Source organism: Eumetopias jubatus, unplaced genomic scaffold (genome assembly GCF_037043125.1).
Source record: "Eumetopias jubatus isolate StellerSeaLion01/CBP00866 unplaced genomic scaffold, mEumJub1_p1.0 scaffold_8, whole genome shotgun sequence".
Lineage (NCBI taxonomy): Eukaryota > Metazoa > Chordata > Mammalia > Carnivora > Otariidae > Eumetopias > Eumetopias jubatus.
The window spans coordinates 1,642,159-1,662,320 of record NW_028274814.1 but is presented as its reverse complement, the minus strand read 5'-3'; the positions used below and the strand labels follow the sequence as shown (position 1 = coordinate 1,662,320).

At 39.2% G+C, this 20,162-nt stretch overlaps 1 protein-coding gene and 1 pseudogene across 1 annotated transcript in view; one reads left to right on the top strand and one right to left on the bottom strand.

Annotated features, from left to right (window-relative positions):
• The window catches only part of CCNY (cyclin Y), a 232,542-nt gene that overhangs the window by 27,671 nt on the left and 184,709 nt on the right, over nucleotides 1–20,162 (top strand). The window lies entirely within an intron of this gene.
• On the bottom strand, nucleotides 15,168–15,640 carry LOC114222397 (BBSome-interacting protein 1 pseudogene; annotated as a pseudogene).

Genomic DNA, 20,162 nt, shown 5'->3' with positions numbered 1-20,162 from the left:
TGAAAATAGTAATTTCCTTTCAGCTTGTTACACATGTTTTCTTGATGGGATAGCAGCAATGATTTGCTTTTTGAGAATAAATTAGATTATTTTGCAAAAAGCAGCATGTTGATTTGGGGCTTCATGTACAAGTTGAGTGATCAAACGCTTTAATACTGATTTGGGTCTAAATTTAAGAAATGATGGGTTTTTGTTTGTTTCTGAAATGAACGGGATTCATTTCCAAGAACAGTGTGGAAGTCTTTTTGTGCAGTGGATATATCACTGGACTACGGTTAACATTTGTAGGTTTCAGCTTCACAGGATTTCACTTACTTAGATGCATCCTTTATGTTTATTATCAGTTATTGTTGACATCTCTATTAACAGATGAGAGTTTGCAGTTTTACAGCAGTTGCTGTATAGGCCAGGCTATAGCTTCGTGTGTCACCAAACCTGGAAGCTTGGGCTGCATGCACGTCCATTCTTTATTAGTTAAGCCCTATTTTATCTTCTTTGAACCTACTCTTTTCCTTTTGTGCTAGGGCAGTGCCCTCCAGTAGAGTTTCTGTGATGATGGAAGTGTTCCATATTTGTGCTGTCTAATATGGTAGCCACCAGCCACATGTGGCTATTGAGCACTTGAAATGTGAGTAGTGTGACCAGGAACTGAATTTTAAATTTTATTTAATTTTAAAGAATCTAAATGTAGATAGCCATATATGGCTTATGGCTATTGTTGGATAGCACAGGTCCTGTGCTGTCATTGCTACTTCCTTGAGTGGTGTGCTTTGAAGGGAGTGGACAGAGATGTTCATAGGGTAACTGAACTGTCCATTGTTCAACATAAAATCTCCACTAAAAGGGTTTTAATTGCCTTGCTATGGAAACAGTGTTACTTGTTTCCTTGCCCTTGTTTCCTTACCTTCTATGAGAGCTACCTTGCGGGTACTGTTATAAAACTTAGATTTTTTTTCACTTTAGCTTTTCCATGTCAGTAAACATACTTCTGTCTCATCATTTTTAATCACTGTATGGTAGTCTGTTTTATGACCCTGCCATCATTTACTTATCATCCTTTTTTATATTACGGACAATTTTTATATTTCAAAAAATTCTTAGAAGACTAATCACATATGTTTTGGGGCTACATCTTTGTTCCTTAGGAAATTCTTAGGATTAGCATTTCTAAGTCAGAGGGTAGGTATATATTTAGATTTTTGTTTTGCTTAATGTACATTGCTAAAATGCTCCCTGTTGGCCACCTGCTCCCACCTTCCCCACAAGGTTGTGCCAGTTTACCCTCTAAATTGGCATTTGTGAGAGGTGGTTCCTCAGAATGAGAAACATTTTAGGGGTTTTATGTTTACACAAAGGAAGCTTTAAGGTAGCATCTACATATTCATAAATCTTGTCTATTTTTTCTGTTTCGTTCAGGGCAAAAATAAAGTGACCCAGGTTGACATTGGGGTGATATCTTTAAAGGGGCCTCTGTGGAGGGAGGTTGTAGCTCATTTGGCTAGTCTGTTGGGAGCTCTTGCCAACATTCTCTCTGCCTGGGGTTCTGTGCATGCTGCCTGTTGCGTCGCTTAATAGAGAATCCTGGTTCCTGGGACAGCAAGTCTGGAGCTCTTTCGCCCTCTCTTCCTGGGCTGAGGAACACGGCTCTGTGTTCTTGCCCTGGGCACCAGTGCTGCCGCCTTCTCTGATACAAAGGCCCACCTAAGCACAGTGGTGTGGTGTTTGTGAGGCTGGCACATCTTCTTCTGGACTTAGCCAGCTGTCGGTCATGGCTTCCAGTCTGGCATTGAAAACAGATGCTTATTTTACATTTGGGACAAAAGGGGGCCTTTCTTTCACACTTTTGGTTAGGATGCGCTCTTATCTTTGTTTTGAGAGAGGTCTCAAGTTCAGAGTCTTCTTGAAAGAAAGTGGCTTGCATTGTTTTTTATCTTTATTTTATTTTTTAAAATATTTTATTTATTTATTTGACAGAGAGAGACACAGCGAGAGAGGGAACACAAGCGGGGGAGTGGGAGAGGGAGAAGCACGCTTCCCGCTGAGCAGGGAGCCCGATGCAGGGCTCCATCCCAGGACCCCGGGACCATGACCTGAGCCGAAGGCAGACGCTTAACGACTGAGCCACGCAGGTGCCCCTTATCTTTATTTTTAAAGACAGTGTTTTTTCAGAGCAGTTTCAGGTTCACAGCAAAATTGAGAAGAAAGTACAGAGATTTCTCCTATATCCCTTGCCCCCCCATGCATAGCCTCCCCCTTTATCAAAATCCCCCCACCAGAGTGGTATATTTGTGACAATTGATGAGCCTACAGTGACACATTATAATCACCCAAAGTCCATTGTTTACCTTAGAGTCCACTCTTGGTGTTCTATATTCTGTGTCTTTGGACAGTATCCATCATTATCATTTCATACAGAATATTTTCACTGCCCTAAAATCCTCTGCACATCTTCTGTTTGTTCCTCCCTTCCACCCCAACTCCTGGCTGCCACTCATCTTGTTACTGTTTCCAAACTTGGCCTTTTCCAGAATGTCATATAGTTGGAATCACACAGTATACAGCCTTTTCAGATTGGTTTGAAGGGAAGGAAAAATTCTTTTCTATCCATTAAGGTCTTCCAGCTGGACTATGAATTAAATTTACATGAGACAGATTAACAGGTGAAATAAGCAACGTTTTATTATGTGCGCACAGAGGCAAATAAGGAAATTGAGAAAGAAATGACTGAGGCAGGCAATTTTTATACTTTTCAGACAAAGGGACAATAAATCTGCAAGGAATTGACAGGACAAAGAAAACTTAACTTTGGGAGTGTCCATTAGTAAGGAATTCTAAACAATTTGGGCTGGGGTACTAAATTTGTAAAAAGTAACAAGGGTTGTTTAAACAGCATTGTGTACTCTAAATTTCCTATCTCTGGTGATAAGGACGTCTCTTTAGCTCCTGGTACAGGGAGGGTAGCTTTTTTTTTTTTTAAGATTTTATTTATTTGCGAGAGAAAGATCATGAGTGAAGGGGGAGGGGCAAAAGGAGAGGGAGAAGCAGACTCTCTGCTGAGCAGGGAGCCCGATGTGGGACTTGATGGGGGGCTCAGTGTGGGGTTTGATGCAGGGCTTGATCCCGGGACCCTGAGATCATCATGACCTGAGCCAAAGGCAGACGCTTAACTGACTGAGCCATGCAGGTGCCCTGAGGGTAGCTTTTCCATGGGAGATTTAGTTCCTGCTTTTAGGGAGATGGAGGAGGGTCTGAATATCCTTCTTAGGGAGGATGTCTTCTTAAGTACCTTTCGTTCAGAATAATCAGTATACCAATCAGTATGCACGTTTTGGAGCAGCCTGCCCTTGGCCTGTACAGTTTCTTTCACTTAGTAATATGTATTCAAGTTTCCTCCATGTCTTTTCATGGCTGATGGCTCATTTTCTTTTGAGTGCTGAATAATAGTCCATCTTCTGAATGTATCATTGTTTATCCATTCACCTACTGAGGGACATCTTGGTTGCTTCCACGTTTTGGCAATTATGAATAGAAAGTGCTATAAGCATCTGCAAGCAAGTTTTTGTGTGGACATAAGTTTTCAGCTCCTTAGAGTCAATACCAAGGAGTGTGATTGCTGGATTATGGTAAAAATATCTTCCATCTTTGTAAGAAACCATCAAATTGTCTTCCAGAGTACCAGTTTGCATTCCCACCATTCTGTTAATAATGAGAGTTCCTGGGGCGCCTGGGTGGCTCAGTCATTAAGCGTCTGCCTTCAGCTCAGGTCATGGTCCCAGGGTCCTGGGATTGAGCCCCGCTTCTGGCTCCCTGCTCAGCGAGAAGCCTGCTTTTCCCTCTCCCACTCCCCCTGCTTGTGTTCCCTCTCTCTCTCTGTCTCTGTCAAATAAATAAAATCTTAAAAAAAAAATAATGAGAGTTCCTGTTGTTCCACATCCTGGCCAGCATTTGGTATTGTTATTGTTTGTATTTTGGCGTGTAGTGTGTAGTGGTATCTCGTTTTAATTTGCATTTCCCTGATGACATATGATGTGGAACATCTTTTCATATGCCTATTTACTTGCATTATTTGAAATAATTTTAAAGTTGTGGTGGAAATGGACCTATACTGAAACAGCCTGGGACAGTGCATGATTACTAGCAGGGAGATGAAATCCTCAAACTTTAGAATGGATGATGAAAGATCTTTTCTTTTAATAAGTACTGAACATAGGAAGATGTAGGGCTGTATATAGATGGGAATAACAGTACTTGCTCATTAAAGAATAGAGTTTATGTGAGAAATAAGAATAACAGTGAAAAGTTACAAAATAAGAAATCATTATTTTATAAAAAGGTGGAAGAGACGAGTGGATTAATGTTTATTGAGCACCTGGCACTGTGTCATGCTTCATGCTCATTACCGAGTTTGATGTAGCCGTAGAGGAGGAAACTCAGGGGTACTGACGGGTAGTGTTGTGTGAGTGTTGCAGGCCACATGACCCACGTGGGAGGAGGGAAACCATGGGTGCAATCAGAAGGAGGAGGAGGCTCAGGCTGAACCTTGGCGCCTAGGTGGAATTTTGATGAAAAGGAGAGAATGAGCTTTCCGAGGCATGGAGTGTGGTATGAAGGTTTGCCTCTCAATTCTGTGAGGGCAGAGGCCATGCCCCTCCTGTTTACCATCATACCCCAGAATCTAGCACAGTTCTGGCACTAGGAGATGCTCAACAGAAAGTAATGGAATAAGTGATACCAGTAGGTGCCTGGTAATTCTTTTTCGAATAAAGTGAATTTGAAGCAAGCGTTTCAGAGAGTAATTCTGGCACTGTGAAAGGTTCATATAGGAGTGAAGAGAGAAGACTGGAGAAGTCATCTGAGGCCCCCTGGAAGGCTAGGGAATTTGAGCTTTATTCTTAGGCAGTGAGGAATGTTTTTTTAGCAGGGAGTGATGTGATGATTGAGTTGGAGTTTTTAGGGGATTCATTGGATATTAGTGAATAGATTATATTGGAGGGGGAGTTAAGAAATGAGGGAAATTAGAAGTCCTCTCTGGAGACAGGGGTATTTCTTAGTGTCATTGGCTGTTCTTACCTTTAAAGTTATTGAAAGGCAGGAAGACCCAGGGGTCAGGAACTGGGTCTCTTCATTCTGGCTTCAGGTTGGCTAGCTGTGAGAAACCGGGGCCTGTTACTTAACTTTCTTCCGCCTCATCTTCTTTTTCTGTAAAATGGGGATAATAAAAATCTCTACATCATGGAATTGTTTTAGTGATAAAAATGAAAGAAAAGATAAAGTATTTGGTACAAAGGAAGCAATCAGTAAATCCTAGTTATTAATATTGCTAGATAAAGGTCATTTCTTATGAGATAACATGGGCTTAAATTTCATGGATTTTAAAGAGTAAAACAAGTACTTTAAAACTTGGGACAGTTTAGACATCTCTGGAATGCAGTTCTGAAAGAGGCTGGCTTCCCTGAGGTGGCCTCTTCTAGAGAAGTCACTGTTTGTTAGAGTGCATCTTCCCTTGTGAGCAGTACAATCTGGAGGTGGGCACGGTCGTCAGGACATACCTGTATAAATGTATCTTTTCCCTGGACATTTTCACAGCTCTGCAGTTTAAACATCATTTTCCTAAACCAGAAAAAGGCATGTCTCAATTACCAGAAGTTAAAAATTCCATTGAACAAACCTACTCTCAGGGGACTTCTAATTTTATCTAATCCACATACACCCCCCCCCCTCCCCGCCATACCCTTTTTAAAACTCTGGGTGGCTCAGTTGGGTAAGTGACTGCCTTCGGCTCAGGTCGTGATCCCGGAGGCCTGGGATCAAGTCCCACATCCCTCTCCCCTCTCATGCTGTTTCTCTCTCTCTCTAATAAATAAATAAAATCTTTAAAAAAAAACTTTAGAGTATAGATGCTGGTTTAAAATGCTTGGTTAATACTTAGAAGGGCATTACTTATTTATTTTTGTATCAATTTGAGGAAATAGGTAAAATCATCAGAAGAGTGATTTAGGTGCACATGCTAAAGGAACTCTTGAAAGTACAAATGGATAGAATCCGGAATTGATCAGAGATGAAGCTGCTGAGTCGTTAGCACTGCTTATTTGGGAAAGCAGCTCTATAGTGGAAAAATACCTAACCAGAAACTGGGAGACCTGGTACGGTGTTCATTCAGTCTTTAGCTGCATGACCTTGGGCGAGTCTTGTCGATTTTCTGGGGTTCAGGCTTTCATCCTCATCTCTAGCACTGATTTGCAGAAACTACTCTGCCGCAAAAATGGAATAATCATAGTCTTTTCCTAATTTGCAGAAAAGAGCTTTTAAAATTGAATTGCTACGCTGTTATTCTGAATTTTTCTTATATGAAATTGTCTTGAGTTTTTTGCTTCTCTCCATCTGCTACCAGGTGTTCATCTGTATATACTTATTATTTTCATGGATGTGGTAGACTAGGGTCATCATTTTATACTCTGTTCAACTGTCATAGGCATATCTCTGCCATTCCCAGGTTTGTGGTAAAACAATTGCAGGATATATCCTCATTTTATAGTGTTTTCAAAGTGCTCCCCAGAGGTGGAGCTCAGTGATGCCTTGGAGCAATGGCTGCTCCACAGACTGTCATGGGGAGTGCCCTTCTCACTTGGCATTAAAGAAGATTTTTGATGGAGAGTCATAAGATCATAGATTTTTAGATCCTCTGAGGGGCCTCAGAGATCATTTTACTGGACTCTCCTTAATCAAGGCTCAGAGTTATCTGAGGTCGTAAGGCTGGGCTCAGTGAGCAGATCTCCAGACTGCAAGCTGGTGTGCTTTCCACTACTGAATTCTGAGATCTTATCACTGTTTATATTCAGAAATCATTCAGTGTTTCTGGTGTACAGGATGGAGTAGTGGTAGCTTGTCTGTTATCTTGAGGAACTTCCTGCTGATCTGACATCATGGAAATCTGTCCAGTTTGCTTTGTGGAAGTAGTCCAGTGCTAAACTTATAAAAAGCAGTCTGGACTAATAAATTATCAGGCAGGAATGGCCTTGCGTTGTATTGTAGACAGGATAGTAAGTAGACAGTAAGAGTAAATACTGGTGACTCTGGGTGATGACTTCCATGTGGGTATCAGTGGGATAGAGGGACAAAGCAGGACAAATGAGCCTTGACAGAGATTCTGCCTGTGACCTTGGACTCATCAGCACTGTATTTCATCCCTGGAGAAGCATTGGCCAAACTGTTAAGTGTATGAACATTGTTTGGTGTCAGGGGTAGGTTTGTTGTTAATCATATTTGCAAAGCCAAGGGTAAAAGGCTCAACAGAGTTTAGGAAAGCTGTGGTCCTGGGAAGACTTAAATAGAACTGTATCAGTAATCACTGAAAACTTGGGATTCCTGCTTTCAGAAAATACAAAAGAAATCAATTGTTTATGGGAAAGAATTATGAAAATACAAATTAAGAGAATAAGTTCTTGGCTTAACATACGCTTTTGAGAAAACAGCTCCATTGGGTTTTCCTTGTTGGGTTTATCTTGCCTGAGATTTTCATAGGATTTTTATCGTGCTGAACTAACACTTACGTGAGCTGAAGATATATAAACATTTGCAACTGAAATGTGTTCCTGAGACTAAGTCTACTAATGTACAGTCACATATGTGAGTATTTCATAAATTCGACCTCAGAGAAATCAGTATTTTTTTTTTAAGATTTTATTTATTTGAGAGATTGGGTGAGTGAGAGAGAGCGAGCATGAATGGGGAGAGGGGCAGAGGAAGAGGGAGAAGCAGACGTGCTGAGCAGGGAGCCCGATGTGGGGCTAGATCTCGGGATTCCAGAATCGTGACCTGAGCTGAAGGCAGACGCTTAACTGACTGAGCCACCTAGAGGCCCCGAAATCAATATTTTTATTAGGTTAGAGGTGACCAAATACCATAGAAACTGCATTTGAATTCCAACCTGTGTAACTTTAAATTTTTCACACCACCTTCAAGAATGTTTTTAAGTGTGACCCGTACACTTTTATACATCAGAATTACCTAAAAATACAGATTTCTAAATCAGAATTTATAGGCATGGGACTGGGGAACATGTGTTTCAGTAAATTGCCCAGATGATTTGCCCTTTACCTTATACTCATTCAAGCCTCACAAATCAATCACAGGATTTCACAGGTGAGGGTATAGAGGGGAAGTGAGTTTTGTTGCCCCACATATTCTTTGAGGATTTATATTTGCTGTGTGCCTGGAAGCGGGCTAGGTATGAAGGGTAAATTGAACACTGTAATTATAAACTTAGCTAATTATAGACCTTGGATGATAATGATTCAGAGTCTTCTGCTCTGTTTTTATTGCTGTGCAGTTATTCCAGAGACTTGGCCAGGTAATGTGAAGTACTTCATACTTTCCCTATTATTGCTTTCTTATCTAATCTTGGATAGAAGTCCTGTTCATTGTTGATTGTCTCTTGGTAGCTTATTTCACTTGCTGTTTTATGAGGTTTTAAAAAAGAGGCTGGATGTCTTTTCCTGTCTTGCCTACTTGGCCTGTGTGTTCCTTCAAAACAGGGACCGTAGGGGTGCCTGGGTGGCTCAGATCATTGGGCGTCTGCCTTCGGCTCAGGCCATGATCACAGGGTTCTGGGATCGAGCCCTGTGTTGGACTCTCTGCTCAGCCCGGAGCCTCCTTCGCTGTCTCCCTCTGCCTCTCCCCCTGCTCATGTTCTCTCTCTCTGTGTGTCTCAAATGAATAAAAATCTAAAACAAACAAACAAACAAGAAAAAACCAGGGACCGTAGATGGATGATGGTGGTAGTCCCATTGCGCAGCTGCAGGCAAGGACACGGAGGAAGGTGATACCTGTTAGGGACTGGCTGATTGATGACAAGGGACCTGGACAGCTGATGTTTCTTTGTTCACTCAATTCAGACTCTCACAGAAGCTCCTCTTCCTATTTCCACTATTATTACACTAGTTCCTGTTTTTATTTCCCAAGGCTTGACTGAGTAGTCTTCCTTGCCTCTGTTTCTGCTTTTAAATCCATCCTTCACAGTCTTGCCAGGCTAATTTTCTGCAGACATTACTTTGAACAAGTCACTTCCCTCCTCCGTGACCTTCACTGACCCTCACTGGCACATGATGCCCTCCACAAGCTGCCTTTCTAAAGGTCTTATCCTGCCCTTTTCAAACTAAGTCTGTACCAGTCTTGACAGGTGTTTTCTTTTTTTTTCTTTTTTTTAAAGATTTTATTTATTTATTTGACAGACAGAGACACAGTGAGAGAGGGAACACAAGCAGGGGAAGTGGGAGGGGGAGAAGCAGGCTTCCCGCGGAGCAGGGAGCCTGATGCGGGGCTCAATCCCAAGACCCTGGGAGCATGACCTGAGCTGAAGGCAGACGCTTACTGACTGAGCCACCCAGGCGCCCCTTGACAGGTGTTTCCATCCTCCCCACAATTTTAAGTTTGGGACTTGAGCTTAGGGAGGATCAGGACAGAGATGTAATTATTCCTATGGCACTGGCCGTAGGCCTTGGGAATTCAGTACCTATGTTTGGAAGGCAGGGGGAGGAATGAGGGACAGAAAAGGATGGTCAGTTAGGACAGGAACCAGGAGAGGCGGCCACAAAAGTCAAAGGAAGGAAACTTCAAGATGAAGAGGGTGATAAACAGTATTGAGTGTTCAGGCAAGTTGGTGGAGGCTGAGTAAATTCCATTCCATTAAGTGGGCTATTAATGGTACTCTGGTGTATTTCTTAAAGATTTAAATGGGAACAGAAGCTAAACTGCTACAGTAAAGGCAACAAAGGATGCAGCAATGAGGACAGATCACTCATTGGTGCGATTTGAAAGTGAAGAGGTGTGTGTTGTTGTTTTTTTTTCCCCACATGGCAGATACTTATGTGTTTTGAAGCCTCAGAGGATGGAGCCAGTATAGAAGAAAAGATTCAAAATAATTTAAAGAGCTAACCCAGAGGAGGAGGCAAAGGATGGGGTCCTCCCAGGGATTCCCTTGACTCTGACAATGAGGAAGGAGGAGAGGATGGGAGGCAGAAGGGAGCCACTGCATTCAGATTGCTTCATTTATCTGTCAGGCGGAAGAGGAATTTCACTTGTTAGCAATGTGCATGGGGTAGTTTGAGTTGATTCTGTGCCTTCACAGACTCTGTTCCATTCATCATTCTGTGAACCATCCCTGGCTTGTGTGCTGACGTGCCTTTGCTCACATTGGCTCCTGCTTTCGCCAGGAATTACCCTTTCCTGCTCCGCCTTCCTCCTTTGTGTTTCGTTATGTGCTAGTAACTGTGTATATCATCTCATAGAGAACTGAAACACACTGCTTAAAGTTATTTTTATTTTTGCTTTTATTTTCTCTGCTGGGTTATACATTGGAAGGATTTTCAAGCCCAGGAGTAATCTTAAATATGGTAAAATGTAATAAGAAAACATTGATGTCAGTGGACATGCCTGAGTTGGGCCAACTTGAGTTTGAATCCTGGCTCTGTTTCTCACTGGATATGGTTTGGAGTGGTTACATCCTATCATTTTGTGAATTTACAAAGTGAGGATTCTGAAACCTGTTTTTTAGGGAGGTGGGGCCTAGGCCTGGCATGTAATAAGTAAGTGCTCAATAAACCTCATTATAGTTGTTAATAATGGATTCCTTGCTTCACAACAATGTTTGATTGAATATCTGGATAGATGATGAAGGGTAGAGCAGCGTGGATTAGTGTCTTCCCCCCGTTACATTGAATGAAAGTCTGGTGTATTCTACTTTGTACTTTCATTCCAGTGTTGAAATGTATATAGTAAAGAGGAAGTGAATGCCTCTTTATGACTATATTGATTTGTTTTCTGAAGTGCCCCATGCAAATAGCAGTTTCATTTTTCTCATGGTGATTGAGTAGGAGGAAATACTTATTCTAAGAAAGTAGTAAATGTGTGGTTGATGGTGCCATTTTGTACATTTTTTTGATTGACAGCTAGTTAGAAATAGCACATAATTAGATGTTCATAATATTTATAGCAAGGAGCACAGCTTATACAATTAAAGTTTACCAATTAAAGTCCTTCTGCTTATAGAACTCTGGGCATATTGAATGATTTATTTTTTGGCCCTTTTCAGAACAAATGCTGAGGCTTTGAAGTTTTAGTAGGGCAGCTGTGTGAAGTATACATACTATAACGCTTATGAAACCAGAGATGGAGTATTACCATGGGGTTAATTTTTCTTCTTATTAATTTTTAATGCATTTGGCATTGTTCCTGGGTAGCTGATCCTTTAGTTTCTCAGTAGGAATACAGATATCTTCTAACAGAAACAGGAAAAGAAGCTTGCTCTATGAGAATTCGACAAACCAATATAAACATTTTAAAAGAGTACTCACTCTGTTGACCTCCATAGCCAGTCACAGGGAGTTTTTTCTGTAATCTATCTTTGTGATAAATGAGTACACATTAATTTTTAGTGCTATAAATATGTCTTATGACATAGAGACCAGTGACAAATGACACTTTCAAACCAAGAGATTATGTTGACATGTTTTGCAGTTACAGGTACTCTTTCATAATTGAGCCAATTGAAAGTATACTTTTGAGTGGTGCTGCAACTCTGATCTTGGCAAACTGTTTTGTGGCTTGTCATACATGCATTCTGAAACAATTTATTTTCATAGCCTACTAGAGGTATGTGTCTGGAAAATGGGTAAAATGCCAAAGATAATGCTGACAAAAGGGGTAGAACTGGTCATTGCCACCTTAAAATTTCATTGTAATTTCTTTGGAAGAAATTTGGATTGTTAAAAACAGGATTCAGAGGAGACAAAAGCATGTCACCACTTGTTAGGAAGTGGTACTAAGCAGGTACTCTGATGCTTGTCAATTGACAGAAAAAAGGGCTTAAGAATAAGGGTTCAAACTGTAAGAAAGGAAGTTAAAAAGCTCAAGGGGAAGAGTGTGGACAGATCAGTGCTTCTTATGGAATAGGGTGGGGAGTAGGGGATTGAAGTCAGGGAGGGTGGGCATCTTAAAAGTATATAATTACTAGGAAACAGTAATTATAAAAACAGGGATTTAAACTACATTAGTTTTCTGTTGCTGCTATAACAAATTACCACAAATTTAGTGACCTATACCAACACAAATTTGTTACTTCACAGTGCTGTAGCTTGGGAGTCTCCTCTGGGTCTCAGTGTGCAAAAGTCATCCTGCAGTAGGGCCATGTTTCTTTTTAGAAGCTCTAGGGGAGAATCCACATCCTTGCCTTTTCCTGCTTCTAGAAGTTGCTCACTTTTCTTGGCTCTAATGCCCCTTCCCCATCTTTAAATCCAGCCACAGTGGGTTGAGTCCTTTTTCACATTTCACCACTCTGATTTCCTCTTCTGCCTTCCTTTTCATTTTCAAGGATCATGGTCATTACATTGGACCCATCTGTAATGTGTAGAATACTCTCCCTCTTTTAAAGTTTGCTGATTAGTGACTTTATTCCCTACTGCCATGAAAGGTAATATATTCCTAAGTTCTGGTATTACGACGTGGACATCTTTAGGGGTCATTATGATGCAATTTTGTTTTATACTTTAATTCCAGTTAAAATTTATATAAGGAGAATTTGCTTTGGGGTTGTGTTTACTGTAAAGCACATTCCTAATTCTGTGGTTATGCTCCTAAGGTCACTTTTTCAGTGTTCTAAATATCGAGAGATATTATTTAAATTTTGGTGGGGTAGTGAAATTCAGGGGAAGCTACTCTCTCCAAAAATCATCTTGACACTTGGTTTAGGTATAGTTAGGCCTTAATTTTTGCTGCTTCACAAATGTAACAAATATTGCAAAACTTCAGTTAAGGAGAATATACCCTAGGAATTCTGGAGCACCACTGAAAGTTACAAGTAGTTGAGGGAAATTGTGTTTGAAGGTAAAGAAACAAGTTCTCAGACTATGACAGGTGCATGAAGAGGAGTTTAATAAGGGCAGAAAAATCAAGTGCCCTATTTGCTTGCTGTTAATATATATATAGAAGTCAGTCTTTTATGGAAAGCTAAGGAGCACAGCAGAAACACTAGGAGAAAAAGAAACATTAAGGACCAAAGTAAAGGAGAGATGAGAGAATAGAGAGAATCGAGTGGTGGGACAATTAATGATGTTAGAACCACAGTCAACAGTGGCAGAGAACTGCTCCATGCTTTGGGGTGGGCTGGGGGGCAGGAAAGCTGTTAACCTGCACTGTATCTCAGAAGCTCTAAGAGGTAATTTTTGAATCTGAGTCTGAACTGTGGTACATAATGGCCTCATTGAGGAAGGGGACTGTCTTTTATCTCAGTATTCCCTCAGCCCAGCAGTCCTCAAACATTTATATCTCAGGACCCCATTTACAGTGTTAAGAATTATTGAAACCCTCATACGTTGTGGCAGGAATATAAAATGGTATAGTCACTCTGGAAAACAGTTTGGTGGTTTCTCAAAAAGTTAAACATAGAGTTACCCTATGACCCAGCCATTCCACTCCTAGGTATATGCTGAAGAGAATTGAAAACATATGTTAAACATACGTTTTTCCGTAGTGGCTTTGCCAATTTCCATCCCCACCAACAGTACACAAAAGTTCCTTTTCCTCCACATCCTTGCCAGCATTTGTTATCTCATCTTTTTGATGATGACCATTCTGACAGGCATGAGCTGTTATCTCATGATGGTTTTGACTTGCATTTTCCTAATGATTAGTGATGTTGAGCATCTTTTCATGTGTTGGCCATTTGTATATCTTCTTTGGAAAAATGTCTGTTTATGTCCTTTGCCCATTTTTCAATTGGATTATTATTATTTACTAATGAGTTCTTTATATATTTTGGATATTAATCCTTTATCAGATCTATGATATGCAAGTATTTTATCCCATTCTGTAGATTGTCTTTTCATTTTGTTGGTCTTTTTTTGGTTTGTTTTTGCTGTGCAGAAGCTTTTTAGTTTGACATAGTCCCATTTATTTTTTTATTTTTTATTTTATTTTTTATTTTACTTTTTTTTGTGAAGCAGTGTTGATTCTTTATTGGGAGTACATATATTTAGGTCTTTTTAAAAACTTTTATTTTACACAGCAAATTTTAAATCCTATAAGGGAGCATATTTGAACCTAGTGAATTTAAATTTTGTTCTTTGCAAACTTAAAAGTACAGTAGTAAATTCTTTTAATATTATCTGTGGGAAATGCATACATACTCTTTTTTTGATCTTCTCTAAAGCTCAGTGATATTTTAAAAATACAATGTTTCATCATTCTTAAGTTCTGTTACCAACTAATGTTTGTGTTACAAAGTTATTCTTCAGAGACTCAAAAAGTTTTTACATTTATCCAGTGTCTGAGAAATAGTAGCTACCAATAAATAATAGTTCTGTTCTTATCAGTTTAATAATAGTTCTCTAAAGAATGATCACATTTCTAACCTCTTTTGCAGAGCCTAATTACTTAGCAAGGCCTATGCTAATTTAAATAGTCTATTATTGATTTTAGCAACCAGCCAAGAATTATATTCAGATTAACAAACATATTCTTAGGAATATGCCCATTACAGGTTTAGGGAGTCTCTTAGAACTAAAACCCCAAATTTAATGTTCATATTTATCTCATGGGCTCCTTCAAGTCCATATTTTTTTCTATTTTTAGGGTTTTAATTGTGTTTGATACCTGGATGATAAAGGTAGCCCAGCAATTCTTTAGTCCTTAAAGTCAGGGACTACTTGATAAGTGAAGGTTTCTTAAAAATCATATTTGTTTGAGAAATACAGTCTTGTCATTACTGGTAGGACCAGTTGGTCAGGCAAAATAGCCTTAAATATGAAACACAAAATTCATAAACAAGTTTTAAAATTAGATAATAATGTAAAAGCCCCAAAACGCTTTGTACGAGATTAGAATGTACCTTCAAGTTCAGTTTTTAATAAACATGTAAAGATTATCTGAATATAAAAGTTGCATTTAGTCACTTGTGCCTAAGAATGTTATCTGTGAGTCTTAACAGTAATAGGAATGGTGAAACAGTAATTTATAGTTCTAAAGACTTGGGTAAAAAAGAACAATAAAATTTGGGTTCAGTTTTTTAATTGCTCATGTTCAATATAAACCAGAGTGTGTCTAAATTCACAGGTTTCATTAGTTTTGGGTATTTTTATTTTATAAGCACTATCAGTTTTATTAACACACACCATCTTCAGTATACAGATGCAAGTTATTGTCTAGCTATTGTTAATAGTAAGGCAGGGTATTCTGTAGAACTGCAAAGTTACCATTCAGTGAGTTATTTGCTGTTGTTCCTTTTCTGCCATTTCTTGTTGGCGAATCGTATCCTGGGCTGCTTGCTGCATTTTCTCCAGTTTTTCCAGAGTCAGAGATTTTAAGGGCAAAAGTTTGGGTTTACACAGCACCATTGTTATATCTTCCACTGACAACTGCCCTTGTTTTGGAAGAACTTCCCGAAACATTTACTTCACTTCCGCCATATCTGAATTGTTGGATACAGCTAAGTTTTTTCCTGAAAGTTCTCCTGGTCTTTTTCCCGGCAACGTTAGGCATCCAACCCAGTATTACCAAGATGACTTAACATTCTTGACTCAAGCCTGGGATGTCTGGTCACCTTTGGTCCTTTTTCGGGCCTACTTACAGATTTACCTTCCCAGATGGCTTGACTGTTGCCCAGGGCAGCGGTGAGATTTGGGCGAAGGGAAAACTACGTCGCACTGGAGACGGGAGGCCAGGAAACTCCCTGCCATTATCAGTTATGGCTGCCTTAGCTTCAACCAGTCCCATTTATTTTTGCTTGTCCTTTAGGTATTATATCCAAAAAAATCATTGCCAAGACACATGTTGAAGAGTGTTTTTCCTATGTTTTCTTCTAGGAGTTTTATGGTTTCAGGTCTTATGTTTAAGTCTTTAATCCATTTAGAGTTAATTTTTATGAGTGGTGTAAGCTAGGGGTCTGGTTTTATTTTTTTACATGTAAATTTCAAGTTATTCAAGCACCATATGTTGAAGAGACTGTCTTTTCTCCATTGAGTATTCTTGGCTCCATTGTCAGATATTTGTTGACTGTGTATACATGGGGTTATTTTTGGGCTGTTGATTCTGTTCCTTTGCCCTGTGTGTGTTTTTGTCAGCTTACAGCTTTATAATATAGCTTGAAATCAGGATGTGTGATACCTCCTGCTTTGTTCTTTCTTAGAATTGCTTTGACTTTTTGGGATCTTTTGTGGTTCTAAATAAATTTTAGGATTTTTCTTTCTGTAAAAAATGCCATTATACTCTTGATAGGGATTGTGCTGAATCTGTAGATGGCTTTGGAGGGTATAGATATTTCAACAATATTCTTCCAGTTCATGAACGTGGGATATCTTTTCATTTATTTGCATCTCCTTTGATTTATTTCATCAGTGTTTTGTAGTTTTCAGTGTCGAGCTCTTTCACCTCCTTGGTTAAATTAATTCCTAAGTATTTTACTGTTTTTGATGCTATTTTATTTTTGATATGATTTATATGGGATTGTCTTCTTTATTTCTTTTTCACATAATTTATTGTTAGTGTTTAGAAACACTGCTGATTTTTGTTTTTATCCTGTAACGTTACTGAATTCACTGATTATATCTAGCAATTTTTTTGTAGAGTCTTTAGGATTTTTTTGGTATATAAAATCATGTCATTGGCAAATAGAGCCAGTTTTACTTCTTCCTTTCTAATTCTTCTGCCTTTTATTTCTTTTTCTTGCCCAATTACTCTAGCTAGGACTTTCAGTATTATGTTGAATAGGAGTGCTGAGAGTGGGTACCATTGTCTTTTTTCTGATCTTGGAGGAAAACCTTTCAACCTTTCACTACTGAATGTAATGTTAACTGTGGGATTGGAGTATTTTTCTTTCTTTCTCTTTTTCCTCTTTTTAAATTTTTCCTTCATGTTCTTTTTTTTTAAAATTAAATTTTAGATAGTTAACATACAGTGCAATATTGGTTTCTGGAGTAGAATTCGGTGATTCATCACTTACAACACCCAGTGCTCATCATAACAAGTGCCCTCCTTAATACCCATCACCCATCTAGCCCTTTCCCCACCCACATCCCTCCATCAACCCTCAGTTTGTTCTCTGTTGTTAAGAATTTCTTTTGGCTTGTTTCCATCTCTCCTTTTTTTCTTTCCCCCCTTCCCACATGTTCATCTATTTTCTTTCTTAAATTCCACGTATGACTGAGATCATATGGTTTTTATCTTTCTCTGACTTATTTCACTTAGCATAGTATACTCTAGCTCTATCCACATCATTGCAAATGGCAAGTTTTCACTTTTTGATGGTTGAATAATACTTCATTGTGTATATATATAGATGACATTTTCTTTATGTATTCATCAGTCAGTGGACATTTGGGCACTCTCCACATCCTTGCCAACACCTGTTGTTTTCTTGTGTTGTTTGTTGTTGATTTTAGCCATTCTGACAGGTGTGAGGTGGTATCTCATCATGGTTTTGATTTGTATTTCCCTGATGATGAGTGATGTTGAGCATCTTTTCATGTTTCTATTAGCCATCTGGATGTCTTCTTTGGAAAAGTGTCTATTCATGTCTTCTGCCCATTTCTTAACTAGGTTATTTGTTTTTTTGGGTGTTGAGTTTGATAAGTTCTTTATAGATTTTGGATATTAACCCTTTATCAGATATGTCATTTGCAAATACCTTTTCCCATTCTGCAGGCTGCCTTTTAGTTTTGTTGATTGTTTCCTTTTTTATCTTGATGAAGTCCCAATAGTTCTTGCTTTTGTTTCCCTTGCCTGTGGTGACATGTCTAGCAAGAAGTTGCTGCAGTGGCGGTCAAAGAAGCTGCCTGTGTCATCTTTTAGGATTTTGATGATTTCCTATCTCACATTGAGGTCTTCCATCCATTTTGAATTTATTTTTGTGTATGGTGTAAGAAAGTGGTCTAATTTCATTCTTCTGCATGTTGCTGTACAGTTTTCCCAATACCATTTGTTGAAGAGACTTTCTTTTTTCCTTTGGATATTCTTCCTGCTTTGTCAAAGATTAGTTGACCATACAGTTGTGGGTCCATTTCTGGGTTCTCTATTCTGTTCCATTGATCTCTGTGTCTGTTTTTGTGCTGGGACCATACTGTCTTGATGACCACAGCTTTGTAATACAGCTTGAGATCTGGAATCGTGATGCCTCTAATTTTGTTTTTCTTTTTCAGAATTGCTTTGGCTTTTGGTGTCTTTTATGGTTCGATACAAATTTTAGGATTGCTTGTTCCAGCTCTGTGAAATAGGGATTGCATTGAATGTGTAGATTGCTTTGGGTAGTATAGACATTTAAAAAAATTTTATTTATTTGAGAGAGAGAGGGAACGTGCGCGCATGTGTGTGCCCCCGGGGGGAGGGGCAGAGAGAGAGAATCTCAAGCAGACTCCCCGCTGATTGTGGAGCTGGACGTGGGGCTCTATCCCATGACCCATGAGATAATGACTGTGCTGAAACCAACAGTCAGATGCTTAACCAGCTGAACCACCAGGTGCCCCAGTAGTATAGACATTTTAAACAATGTTTGTTCTTCTGATCCATGAGCATGGAATGCTTTTCCATTCCTTTTTGTCCTCTTCAATTTCTTTCATAAGTGTTCTGTAGTTTTCGGAGTATAGATCTTTTACTTCTTTACCATTGTCTTTTCTCTGATCTTGGAGGAAAACCTTTCAAACTTTCACTATTGAATATAATGTTAGCTATGGGATTGGGAGAATTTTTCTTATAGTCTTTTTAATATAATGTGGATATGCTATGATACTGTACCAAAACTTGACAGGTGACAGTTTATTAAAGATTAGTTGCAGTGTGGAATCTGGAACCATTTGTTCTGTTACATTAAAATTTATTAATCTACTTTGTACCTGAGGTGGATATTTTACCCAAGCAAGATTTTATAACACCATGCTTGGATCATTTGGAAAATACTGGTTTACTAAGTTATGCAGATCTTCCTAATGTTGACGTATGTCATCTATCTATTTATCTAAAATTACATTTGATTCATCACTGATCTCATCAGAGAAGTGTTTTAATTATTGGGAAGTTTTAAGATTGTGATGGCAGATAGGAGTTTTCCAGAGTTCTGACTTTTGGGGAAAGCTCAGATTTTATCATTGGCCTTAAGTATTTGAAGTAATTTAAGGCTTCCTTTGTCAAATATTTTCTCAGAAATTAACAAATACACAAGCCTGAATAGCCATGGTTTATCGTTTGTTCTTTCAGTTTAGAATGAAAAAAGTGGCTAGGTTGGCTTACAATCCACAAACAATTACTTAGGTGCTTTTCCTCGAGGTGACCATTGAAATACTTCCCATTTCATCACACAGAATATTAAAAAGATATTCACTCAAGGCTAGAGCTTTAATAAAACTAATAATCTTTACTGCTTCATTAAGGGCATTCGTAAGTGAAACTGAGCCCCCCCCCCCTTTTTTTTTTAACCTCTCCTTTGAGTGCGTGAGGTGAAAAATGGAATAACTACTGGTACAGTTTGGTGTCACTCCCTGGCTTTGTGTAAAGGGTTCAGCAGATTTACTCCCCATTGCATTTGCACCATGACAGCAGCTGTTAACACAGCGAAAAGGCACAAGAAAGTCCTCGTATTGCAATGCAAGTAGTTTTGACCTTGCAGAACCCCTGAAAGTTTCTTGGGGACCCCTACGGATTCAGGGACCACATTTTGAGAACTGCTGGACTAGCACGTAATAGATGTTAAGTATATATATCCAACTGATATTATTGTCTTATATTATTTATAGGTCTGTCGTCTTTGGTCCAGGCTCTTATCTTTCGTCCTTAGTACTGGACAAAGTGTCCCAGAGGGATTAGGACATTGATAAATATGAGATCAGTGCATGAACTCCTGTGGGCTAGGATTAGAAGGAGGGCATGTTAAATAGCTACCTGTTTTGCTGGATGCTAAGGTGGAAGAGGCTGCTTTACTGGATGTATAGATTACCATTTGGTGATTTCTTGATAACTTTGATGTTGAAGGACACCAGATAACTGAAGAATTTGCGTATTTGACTTCTGGCTGTTTTGCTGTTTTCCTAGCTGTCAGGTGTTCTTTTTTTTTTCCCCCCTTAAATATTTTATTTATTTATTTGAGAGAGCAAGGGTGGGGGGGAGGAGCAGAGGGAGGGGGACAA